Here is a 13,147-nt window from a genome sequence, read left to right as displayed (position 1 = left end):
GGCGGGAGGGGCTGAAGTCTCCTCAAGGGCTCCGTGAAGCAGGCAGGGGTAGAGGAGCGGCCGGCCTTAGCCCTGGGGCAGAGAGCGACTCCGGGTGGAGCGAGGCTCTCAAGGGCAAGAGGGCAGGCTGGCTCCCGAGTACCACGGCCCTAGGAGGGGGCTAGAGGGGGCAGACTTCACCTCCGGCGGGAGGAAATACTCGGCCTCAGGCAGGGGACGAGCCAAAGCACAGGAGAACCCACTGGTCCTGGGGTTCAGTTCAGGGGGCAAGCTCAATCAAGCCCTTGGAGAATGTTTAGAGCACAAAGCAGCAAAGTCTTTAAAGCAAGTCTTCTTCCTCTCCTTTCTCAGCAAGGCAAGCAGCAGGCCAGTCCTTCCAGCGTCTCTTCTCCTTCTAGTCGGGCAGAGGTCCTTTGTGGTAAAACAGGATTCTGATTTACAAGGAGCAGGGCTCCTACTTTTATACACAGTTTCTTTTGTTCTCACTGGCCAGGGGGGCCTCTGCATAACTGCTCTCAGCTCCTGAGCACTTGTGGTGGGTACTTCTGCTTCTGCATTCAGTGTGAGGGCAGGCACATCAGCCGCTCCCCAGGGGGGCGGAGCCGGCATTGTGAGGACAGGGGCAGCCTGAGCACTTTGTTGACAAGCTTCGGTCCTTCCTGGGCCAGGTGCAGGCTGAGTCATCAGTCGCTCCCCAGGAGGGCGGAGCCAGCATTGTGGGGGCAGAGCACAGCCTGATGCATCATTCAGGGGAAACTCCCACCACCCACTAAGGTGTCATCCTGCTATTCACAACCTGTCAACTCCCAGCCCTGTCACTCACACAACTCAGACAGTCAGATACACACAAAAGCAGAGGCGGGCTGAAATGGTTAGACAAGCAAATGCTAGCTTTCTAAAAGTAGCATTTGCAAACACAGGATATTAAAATAAACTTTACTAAAAGAAGTATTTTATTATTCTGAGTTCAGGCATACTAAACATTAATTTCTACCATGTTCCCTGAGCCTGCTGAGATTATAGAGTGTAATAATTCCAGCAGCCCATCTGGCCTAAAGGGAACTGGTAGCCTTACAATAGTGAAAAACGAATTTGGCAGTAATTCACTATTAGGACATGCCACACACATCAGGGCATGTCCTACCTTACACTTACAATGCACCCTGCCCTCAGGCCTACCATAGGGGTGACTAATATGAAGTTAAGGGAAGGTTTTAGGGGCTGGCAAGTGTGTGCACTTGCCCAGCCAGTGTGACAGTACCAGACTGCACTCAGGTTCTGCAATGGCAGACCCTAGACACATTTTTCAGGCTGCTTCTGTGGGTGGCGCAACCAGCGCTGCAGGCCCACTAGTAGTATTGGCATTCACAAGCCCTGGCACTCCTGGTGCACTTTACTAGAGACTAACAGTAAATCCAATGAACCAATCATGGACATCAATCACATGTACACTTTACAACAGGGAGAGCATATGCACTTTGGCACTGGTCAGCAGTGGCAAAGTGCCCAGAGTCATTAAACCAACAAAAACAGGTCAGAGAGAGTATTGGAGGAAGGCAAAAAGTTTAGGGATGACCCTGCCAAGAGGCCCAGGTCCAACAAACACATTGAGGATATTCAAGTCCCATCGGGGACCACGTCAAGGGAAGAGTCAGGGAAAGCTTGCATATTTGGAGACTTCTACAACACACTGTACAAAGCTGATCAACCTAACTTTCCAGCGCAAGCAGATTACCGTAAAGAGGTAGACCTCCCACAGGTCATCCCATCCCAGAATGAACAACTAGGCGAACCCATAACAGAAGACGTAGTGCGGTTGACTCTGGCAGGACTAAAACTACACAGATCACCAAGCCCAGATGGCCTGACAGCACAATTCTATAAAACATTCAGTGCAGAATTAATTCCCCAGCTACCTAACTGTTTAACCACATCGCGAACATCCAGCAGGTAACACAGTCCATGCGAGAAGCACTTATCACAGTGCTCACTAAAATAGGGAAAGACCCACAACAATGCAGCTCTTATTGCCCCATAGCCCTCCTCAACTTAGATGCCAAATTATACTGCAAAATCCTAGCCACTCGCCTAGAGGACTTAATGCCAGGACTGATATGCCCAGACCAGTCTGGCTTCATTAAGGGCAGAGAGACACATGACAATGTCTGCAGGGTAATACACCTTATAGAAATGACCACTAAAAAACAAGTTCCAGCACTCTTGTTATGCATAGACGCTGAGAAAGCGTTTGATAGAGTAGACTGGACATTTCTTTTTCAAGTCCTCCAGAGGTTTGGCTTCTGTGAGACCTTCATAAACAGGATAAGGGCCAACTTTGCGGGCCCAAGTGCCAGAACCCTGGTCAATGGGACAAGCTCAGATACCTTCACGCTGGGGAGAGGAGTCATGGGTGCCTGTTGTCCTCTCTCCTCTTCGCTCTCAGCATCAAACTCTTAGCAGCAAAAATTAGAGAAAACCAGTTGATCAAGGGAATTAACTTTGGCGCAGACAAGCACAAGATCTCCTTGTTTGCTGATGATAGCTTACTTACACATACAGAACCGCACTGCTCCCGCACAACACTCCAGGAGGAGCTGAGAACCTTTGAGGAGGTGGCCGAACTGCACATTCACCTCCCCAAATCCTTCCTTCTAAACATGACCACAAAAGAAGCGGACATGGAGGCACTAGTAGCCACAACCCCCTTTCAACAAGCCAAGAAAGAATTAACCTATCTGGGCATAAAACTTACCCTCAAAATTTCAGGGCTCTTTAAAGCTAACTATCTCGCAATCTTACACCAGTTCCAAGCAGACCTCAAACAATGGGCACCATTATACCCATCTTGGATCAGCAGGATACAGGCCATCAAAATGGTGGTCCTCCTAAAATCTTTGCACTTATTCTAGAGTCTGCCCGTTGATCTAGAGAGAGGCTACCTACAGGGACAACACACTCTCCTTAAGAAATTTATATGGAAAAAAGAACGACCAAAGCTCTCCTTTAACTTACTATGGAAGCCCTCAGATGAGGGAGGATTGGCATTGCCAAACCTGACACTGTATTACCGAGCGGCGCAATTACATGTCATGGTAGAGTGGTCCCAACGTGAGTCAGATAAACATTGACTGCAAATGGACCGGGCAATAGTGGGGAGGATAATTTCGGATGTTCTCTGGAAACCAAAGGTAGATCGGCCAGCTAATTTCTACCTAAACACACCCATTAGGACAACCTTGAACATATGGGACACAGTACTAAAACAGACGGAATAGACAACATTTCCCTCACGTTTCACCCCATACATTTCAACCCAGCGTTCTCTCCCGTGCTACAGTTGGGGCCCTTCGATGCCTGGAAAGAGGGGAGATCTTCCATAGCTGGTACATATTGACCTTTGAAAACTGCAATAGCGACTTCAACATTTCACACACAGCATACTTCCACTATATCCAATTTCGACATTGGGTCCTTCAACCTGACCCCAGATAAGGAGCCAGTGGCGGCCGGTGGCATGTGAAAGTGGTGAGGCATAAAATTAGTGGTGGAGCACACCACGGCGAGTGAGTGAGCCCGAATGAACTAAGGAGGGTTCGGGGGGTTCTACCCCAAGAAAAGTTTGAAAAAGGAGTGGGCAAAAGATGCATTTTCAAGCAAATTTGAGAACACATGCACTTTACTCTTCACAGTCAAAAACGAGGTGAGGGTTGGTCTAAACTAATTAATAATTAGTCTAGACCAAAGCTCCCCTCCTTTTTGACTGTGAAGAGTAAAGTGCATGTGGTTATGTTAGCCAGGCTGAGGAACCCTTCTTCTTCCTAAAGGTTCGCAAGCTTCAACGACAGGGTTGACACACAAGCAAAGCATGGGCTGAAAGATACCCAGGTTTAATGAAGAGTCTGAGAACATCAACAAACTATTGTAAAATGTACCTTGGAGCAGAAGAAATAGACTGGAAACTTACTTTCAAGGCCAATGGATATTTTTAATGCTAAAACCAAACACACACCCACCTCTACATTTTCGCTTTCAAATCCCACCAAGAATGAAAAGGAAAGATACAGCCAAGAGATTCCTTCAATCTAACAACCTTATTAAAACCAGCAATTACTCATTATGCCTGAGAACGCACGCATACATTCTCTCTTGCCTCCAGCAGTACTACATATCAACAAAGGCTCCACACACTGAGCTCTCAGACATCACTTGTAGTCATTAACTCAACAGTCAATACTGTCTGAAACCCGCAGCAGACCAAGTCACAAACCATTATAGCGTCTTTGCATCCTGCAGCCTCCATTTTATTTTATTTTCAGGAATGTAGTTATGAAAAAATAGTTATCCATAGTATTTATTGTAATCCATTGACTGTTTAGTTTTTGGATTCAGACATCTCCCTTTGAACTATAGCCTCACATCAGGGAAATATGTTTGTCACTTGCTATGATAAACATAACTCTTAAAACCTTCAATGGTAGCATGTATTATCAAAATGTACCCATCGCACCCAATTTTCATAAGCACCACAGACCACCTGATATTTTAGTTTCCGGCGTCAATAAAAAAGATTGCTATTTTCACATAGGAGGAGAGAGCATAAGGATGTGCCATTTGTCTTTCCTGTAACAGTGGTGAATTCCCCATTTTCACTCAAACCAAAGCCTCCTCTTTAACAATTTAAAAGTTAAGCAACATTGATTTGTTCAATTCCTTGTTTTTAAACGACAGAAGATAAACCAAGTTAGATCAATTCCTGTACTTGGAAATATAATCAACTTGTGAGTAACTTTACACACACGAAAGTCGCGACTCGCAATACTCGCAGGGTGTTGGGGGCCGGGGATGTTTAAAATTAAAATATAATAAAAGAAAACGTACCTGTCCGCGCCTCCTCTGCTCGACTGCTCCTGGACCTGGGTCCCGCGCTCTTCAACAAACAGGAACATCCATGAAGTCACTGCCAACCCCTCTACTGATGCTGCTCCAGCAATGCCATGATTGGTTGAGGGCAGAGATACTCCCTGCCCATTAGAAGACCGGGGGCTGTGGCATGAAGCAAGCCTTGGTCTCTTAAGGGGAAGGCTAGTGCGCATTTTCGGGCTCATCCTAAAAATGATCAGCCCAAAAAGGAACATGCGCACTATTGCTGTGACTGTAGTGCGCTGCTGTTACTCAACTCCCTGAGTGCTGCTGCAGCCCCGCCCCCTCCCGCCCCCTTCAGCGTCCCTCGTTCTACTTCTCCAACGCTAATTCCAATCTGGAGTCCTGATTGGAATTAGCGTCGGAGAAGTAGAACGAAGAATTTGAATGGGGCTGTGGCATTAAGTGGGGCAACGCCCCAGAGCCCCCAATGGACTTACCGCCACTGAAAGGGGCTATTTCCTTCATCTACTCGCTACTGGTAAAAACACTACCGTCCAAACCCCCACTACACCCTGAATTCTGGGAACAACATTAGGCTACGACATTATAGAAATACAAAGGAAGAGCTTGTGAAGAGACATCAGATGGCACAACCACTCTTTAGGACAATGGGAAGCACATTACATGATACTTTGTAACTGGTACTTATATCCCATCAAATTAAGAAAGATATTTCCAAACACCTCAGATCTCTGTTGGCGGGGTTGTGGCCCACTGGGAGACTTTTGCCATATATGGTGGGACTGCCCGACAATCCAGACTTTTTGGACGGAAATCCTAGCCCACATTAAAGAGATTCTGGGTTACCCGATCACAGAAACCCCAGATTGTGCACTCCTAGGTCTCAGAGACTCAAACCTGAAATATCAAACAACAGCCGATCAAGCCATATTCTGGCTCTGCTTGGGAGCAGCCAAGAAGGCCATAGTCGCAGCTTGGAAAAAGAAAGAGGCACCAGCTTTGACACAATGGCAGGCACGCTTATGGTAGGCACTCATTACGGAACGCATGAACACAATTTTCAAGGATGAATATAAAAACTTCGAATACGGCTGGGGCCCACATGTCAGCTACCTATCTAAGGGGCTCCTGATAACCACCTGCTGCTCAACAGTTAGGGCACTACCTCTCTTCCAATTCTGAGCGAGGCCGCCACCGTTGCTAGAGCTTCTGCCACGGTTAAAGACATAACCCGATGTCATCCAGGTTCTCATCTAGGCCATATTATTTTAATTTCTTGTTTTTTTAATTCGGGATCTCCCTCTGACTCGCCTCTCCCGTGGCAATTTGCAAACACATGGGAATGATACAACAACAATAGTTCAGGGAGGACTCAGCCTCATGATAAATGAGAGAACCTAGGAGGGGGGGGAGCTTAATTTCTTGGGGGGGGAATGGAAACGAGTTGTATAATTCATGTTAGTAAATGTCTTAGCATTCAAAGAGATGAATCTTCGACTTGCATGTTTGATTTTGTAATAAGAAATAGCTTCACAATGGATACAAGCAAAGACGATGAATGAATGTATTGCTATGTATGAAATGCTCGAAACGAAATGATAATAAAAAGAAGTTTGACAAAAAAATAAGTAATTTCCATTGTGAAAAACTCCTTCCTGAGGTTTGCAACCAGATTTCCAAAGGGAAAGGGCTCCTAGTGGGACCGATTTCACTTTGCAAATTAGTTACCAACCCAACTCGGGTGTCATTAGCTCATTAATGGTTTGTGACAGCAATTCCATACAAAAATTATCGATACATTCCTTTCCAAATTGGAAAGGGGAGGTGAGAAACCCGTTTCATTACGATGAAGATAAAACAGATTTGTAAAGCGCAAAGATGCTCTTAGGAGTGTGCCAGCACTAATCCAAGTGCAAGCCAGATTACATAGTGAATAACCAGGTTTTTAGGGCGAGGCCTCCGCCCACGTAAGTGGGAGGAGTTTCGAGATCCTAATGTTAAAGAAGAGGAAAAAAAAGTATCTCCTAGGGCTTTTGCGAGACATATTCCACACATTCCTTAGTCTGGTATCTCATCTGGCCAGTGATTCGTCTTCGTTGTGGTGTCGTTTTAATAGGCTTGAAGTGATAGGGTAAATGTAGTTTTCGGACGCCATGTTGGGCATTTTTCGTGCGTGCTCGCGCAAAGAAGTACATTAATTATAATTAGGAGCTGTCAGGGTGCCTCCGTAAGTGAATCCAGATGGCCGGGCGCGTTCACCATTCAGCAGCGCTCAGCGCGCAGCTGCTCCATGCCAGGCCGGGGAAAGGGCTTCATTAGTTCAAGAATTCTAAAAGCAAGCATCTATCGGAAGTGGGAGATAGGAACCTTTTGACTGGTTTCATATAGTTCAGAGATTCACTTTCATTCCTCTTTAAATATCACTCTTTAGGTGTTCAAGGTTTGTGTATATTTTTTTTACATATCTTAAGACAATCCAAAAGTATTTTTTCAAGATGAAATGCCAAAGCAGCACAATGCAGAGCAATGACATACTACAAGTGGCATACTATAATATTTTTTTAATAAGGGGCAAGACGTTGAAAGCCTAATAGCATTCTCAAAGTTTATGTGTAGTGTTCATAAAAGCAGCAAATCTGGGATAAGCTGGGGGGAACTGTCTTTCGCTCTAAAGGCTGTCTGTCAACAGGTTTCCCCTTTCAGAAGTCTAACTGGAATTCTTCAGGACTGTTTATAAGGAGTAGTTGCACTATTCTAGCAGACAGTAAAGCATCTGATTACAGTGGTCTTGGGGCAGAAAACATGACCGCCTTGCTCCTGTCACACTCACATACGTGTATATGACAATTGTGAGAGTGCAGTTTGAGAGTTGAGAGTGCAGATTGAGAGTTGAGAGTGCAGATTGAGAGTGCAGATTGAGAGTGCAGATTGAGAGTGCAGATTGAGAGTGCAGTTTGAGAGTGCAGTTTGAGAGTGCAGTTTGAGAGTGCAGTATGAGAGTGCAGATTGAGAGTGGTGTTTGAGAGTGCAGAGTGGAGATTGAGAGTTGAGAGTGCAGTTTGAGAGTGCAGTTTGAGAGTGCAGAGTGGCGGTGCAGAGTGCAGAATGGCGGTGCAGAGTGCGGAGTGGCGGTGCAGAGTGGCGGTGCAGAGTGGCGGTGCAGAGTGGCGGTGCAGAGTGGCGGTGCAGAGTGGCGGTGCAGAGTGGCGGTGCAGAGTGGGGGTGCAGAGTGGGGGTGCAGAGTGCAGAGTGGCGGTGCAGAGTGGCGGTGCAGAGTGGCGTGGCAGAGTGGCGGTGCAGAGTGGCGGTGCAGAGTGGCGGTGCGGCGGTGCAGAGTGGCGGTGCAGAGTGGCGGTGCAGAGTGGCGGTGCAGAGTGCAGAGTGGCGGTGCAGAGTGGCGGTGCAGAGTGGCGGTGCAGAGTGGCGGTGCAGAGTGGCGGTGCAGAGTGGGGGTGCAGAGTGGGGGTGCAGAGTGGCGGTGCAGAGTGGCGGTGCAGAGTGGCGGTGCAGAGTGGCGGTGCAGAGTGGCGGTGCAGCGGTGCAGCGGTGCAGAGTGGCGGTGCAGAGTGGCGGTGCAGAGTGGCGGTGCAGAGTGGCATTGCGGCGGTGCAGAGTGGCGGTGCAGAGTGGCGGTGCAGAGTGGCGGTGCAGAGTGGCGGTGCAGAGTGGCGGTGCAGAGTGCAGAGTGGCGGTGCAGAGTGGCGGTGCAGAGTGCAGAGTGGCGGTGCAGAGTGGCGGTGCAGAGTGGCAGTGCAGAGTGGCGGTGCAGAGTGGCGGTGCAGAGTGCAGAGTGGCGGTGCAGAGTGGCGGTGCAGAGTGGCGGTGCAGAGTGGTGGTGCAGAGTGGCGGTGCAGAGTGGCGGTGCAAAGTGGCGGTGCAGAGTGCAGAGTGGCGGTGCAGAGTGGCGGTGCAGAGTGGCGGTGCAGAGTGGCGGTGCAGAGTGCAGAGTGGCGGTGCAGAGTGGCGGTGCAGAGTGGCGGTGCAGAGTGGCGGTGCAGAGTGGCGGTGCAGAGTGCAGAGTGGCGGTGCAGAGTGGCGGTGCAGAGTGCAGAGTGGCGGTGCAGAGTGGCGGTGCAGAGTGCAGAGTGGCGGTGCAGAGTGGCGGTGCAAAGTGGCGGTGCAGAGTGCAGAGTGGCGGTGCAGAGTGGCGGTGCAGAGTGGCGGTGCAGAGTGGCGGTGCAGAGTGCAGAGTGGGGGTGCAGAGTGCAGAGTGGGGGTGCAGAGTGGGGGTGCAGAGTGCAGAGTGGCGGTGCAGAGTGGCGGTGCAGAGTGGCGGTGCAGAGTGGCGGTGCAGAGTGGCGGTGCAGAGTGGCGGTGCAGAGTGCAGAGTGGCGGTGCAGAGTGCAGAGTGGCGGTGCAGAGTGGCGGTGCAGAGTGGCGGTGCAGAGTGGGGGCGCAGAGTGGCGGCGCACAGTGGCGGCGCAGAGTGGCGGCGCAGAGTGGCGGCGCAGAGTGGCGGCGCAGAGTGGCGGTGCAGAGTAGCGGTGCAGAGTGGCGGTGCAGAGTGGCGGTGCAGAGTGGCGGTGCAGAGTGGCGGTGCAGAGTGCCGGTGCAGAGTGGCGGTGCAGTGTGGCGGTGCAGAGTGCCGGTGCAGAGTGCCGGTGCAGAGTGGCGGTGCGGCGGTGCAGAGTGGCGGTGCAGAGTGGCGGTGCAGAGTGGTGGTGCGGCGGTGCAGAGTGGCGGTGCAGAGTGGCGGTGCAGAGTGGCGGTGCAGAGTGCAGAGTGCAGAGTGGCGGTGCAGAGTGGCGGTGCAGAGTGGCGGTGCAGAGTGGCGGTGCAGAGTGCAGAGTGACGGTGCAGAGTGGCGGTGCAGAGTGGCGGTGCAGAGTGGCGGTGCGGCGGTGCAGAGTGGCGGTTCAGAGTGCAGAGTGGCGGTGCAGAGTGCAGAGTGGCGGTGCAGAGTGGCGGTGCAGAGTGGCGGTGCAGAGTGCAGAGTGGCGGTGCAGAGTGGCGGTGCAGAGTGGCGGTGCAGAGTGCAGAGTGGCGGTGCAGAGTGGCGGTGCCGAGTGGCGGTGCAGAGTGGGGGTGCAGAGTGGGGGTGCAGAGTGGGGGTGCAGAGTGGGGGTGCAGAGTGGCGGTGCAGAGTGGCGGTGCGGCGGTGCAGAGTGGCGGTGCAGAGTGGCGGTGCAGAGTGCAGAGTGGCGGTGCAGAGTGCAGAGTGGCGGTGCAGAGTGCAGAGTGGCGGTGCAGAGTGCAGAGTGGCGGTGCAGAGTGGTGGTGCAGAGTGGCGGTGCAGTGGTGCAGAGTGGCGGTGCAGAGTGGCGGTGCAGAGTGGCGGTGCAGAGTGGCGGTGCAGAGTGGCGGTGCAGTGCAATGTTGGTGCAGTGGTGCAGAGTGGCGGTGCAGAGTGGCGGTGCAGTGCAATGTTGGTGCAGTGGTGCAGAGTGGCGGTGCAGAGTGGCGGTGCGGCGGTGCAGAGTGGCGGTGCAGAGTGGCAGTGCAGAGTGCAGAGTGGCGGTGCAGAGTGGCGGTGCCGTGGCGGTGCAGAGTGCAGAGTGGTGTTGCAGAGTGGCGGTGCAGAGTGGCGGTGCAGAGTGCAGAGTGGCGTTGCAGAGTGGCGGTGCAGAGTGGCGGTGCAGAGTGGCAGTGCGGCGGTGCAGAGTGGCAGTGCAGAGTGGCGGTGCAGAGTGGCAGTGCAGAGTGGCGGTGCAGAGTGGCGGTGCAGAGTGGCGGTGCAGAGTGGCGGTGCGGTGGTGCAGAGTGGCGGTGCAGAGTGGCGGTGCAGAGTGGCGGTGCAGAGTGGCGAGTGGGGGTGCAGAGTGGGGGTGCAGAGTGGGGGTGCAGAGTGGGGGTGCAGAGTGGGGGTGCAGAGTGGGGGTGCAGAGTGGGGGTGCAGAGTGACAGTGAGTGCAGAGTGACAGTGAGTGCAGAGTGACAGTGAGTGCAGAGTGAGTGCAGAGTGACAGTGAGTGCAGAGTGACAGTGAGTGCAGAGTGACAGTGAGTGCAGAGTGACAGTGAGTGCAGAGTGACAGTGAGTGCAGAGTGACAGTGAGTGCAGAGTGAGTGCAGAGTGACAGTGAGTGCAGAGTGACAGCAGAGTGCAGAGTGACAGCAGAGTGACAGTGAGTGCAGAATGACAGCAGAGTGACAGTGAGTGCAGAGTGACAGTGAGTGCAGAGTGACAGCAGAGTGACAGTGAGTGCAGAGTGACAGCAGAGTGACAGTGAGTGCAGAGTGACAGCAGAGTGACAGTGAGTGCAGAGTGACAGCAGAGTGACAGTGAGTGCAGAGTGACAGTGAGTGCAGAGTGACAGTGAGTGACAGTGAGTGCAGAGTGACAGCAGAGTGACAGTGAGTGCAGAGTGACAGTGAGTGCAGAGTGACAGCAGAGTGACAGTGAGTGCAGAGTGACAGCAGAGTGACAGTGAGTGCAGAGTGACAGCAGAGTGACAGTGAGTGCAGAGTGACAGTGAGTGCAGAGTGACAGTGAGTGACAGTGAGTGCAGAGTGACAGCAGAGTGACAGTGAGTGCAGAGTGACAGCAGAGTGACAGTGAGTGCAGAGTGACAGCAGAGTGACAGTGAGTGCAGAGTGACAGCAGAGTGACAGTGAGTGCAGAGTGACAGTGAGTGCAGAGTGACAGTGAGTGCAGAGTGACAGTGAGTGCAGAGTGACAGTGAGTGCAGAGTGACAGTGAGTGCAGAGTGACAGTGAGTGCAGAGTGACAGTGAGTGCAGAGTGACAGTGAGTGCAGAGTGACAGTGAGTGCAGAGTGACTGCAGAGACAGTGTGTCAGGGTGCACATTGTGTGAGTGTGCAGAATGAGTGTGCAGGGTAAACAGTGTGTGACTATGCAGGGTGACATTGGGAGTGTGCGGGTGAGCAGTGTGTGAATGTTACGGGGCAGTGTGTGAGTGTGCAGAAAACACCACACACACATACACCACACACACATACACCACACACACATAACGCACACACAAACCACACACCTCAGTCTCTCAACACCACACACTTGTCACCACTCAACACAACACACTCACCACCACACTCACTCCCCAGGCTCACCCCCACAGACTCACCAGCACACACTCACCAGCACACAGAAAACAACACACACAACAACACACCCCCAGCCGTCAATGAATGCTTTCACCATGCACAAACACCAACAACCATCATCCATCTGTGCACGCTTTTACCAAGCACACACCCACCAGCCGTCAGTGCACCCTTCCACCAGGCACACACACCTCCAGCCGGCAGTGCACTTTTCCACCAAGCAATCGCAGTATGGTACACTTTACTTTTAAACATATTCATATAAAGCACAGCATGCCACCATTGGTAAAATTACAATTCAACCAACATACTTCCACTACACACCACATGCACACACTCCATAACACATGGCAAAAAGACATTGGCATTTACAATGCCATTAGCTCAAACTCAAATAAATCCGAGCCCGATTGCATTTCTAATGCTTGTTAATCCTTTCCTAACAGCAGGTTCTGAAGTTTCCTGTCTCAGATGCATCAGGAGAGAGTTCTGTACAGAAGGCCCTGGCAAGGAAAAGGCGCGTCCTCCAATCCTTGACAGACTCACTCTCTGCACTTTGTCCAAGGCCAGATGAGAAGACCATAGGTTCTTTGCAGGAGTATAGAACAGAATACGGAAGTAAAGTATCCTGACTAATATTATGGAGCACACAAAAAAATCAGTATCAAGGCTTTAAACACAATTCTCTTCCTTACAGGGAGCCAGTGCAAAGAGGAGAGATAACTCGAGATCCTCTCTCTCTTTGGCAGATTCAGTAGGAGGCAAGCCGCTGCATTTTCTACCACTTGCAATTTATGGATGGAATATTCTGGCAGGCCAGGATTTAAGGCCTTAGCATAATCAAGGTGAGATGTTATGAGAGCCAGGATAAATGGTGGCCTGGCAGAGAAGGATAGAAGAAACAGACTTTTTTCAGTGCCCTTAATATTACAAAGATACCAGGCACTGCACTAATCTGGAGTAAGAAAAGATATGCACCTGCCAGGCTGTGTCTGTATGAGGCACAGGTGGGGTGGAACCATCTGGCCAGCAAGCGGATCAGGTGGAGGGTGCTGAGGTGCCCAAAAAAAGAATTTCAGTGTTATCAGTATTGCACATCAGCTGATTCTGATGTAGCTAGGCAAAAACCGCTGTTGGCAAGATTTGATAGTCAAGAGCCAGGTCCTCCACCCCCTTAAAGGAGAAGAGAATCTATATGTCATCAGCAAAGGACACAATCTTAGCACCAAATGACTCAACAATTAAAGCAAGTAGTGTAC

The sequence above is a fragment of the Lissotriton helveticus genome, chromosome 2_2 (assembly GCF_964261635.1).
Source record: "Lissotriton helveticus chromosome 2_2, aLisHel1.1, whole genome shotgun sequence".
NCBI lineage: Eukaryota > Metazoa > Chordata > Amphibia > Caudata > Salamandridae > Lissotriton > Lissotriton helveticus.
This window is presented reverse-complemented; position numbering follows the sequence as displayed.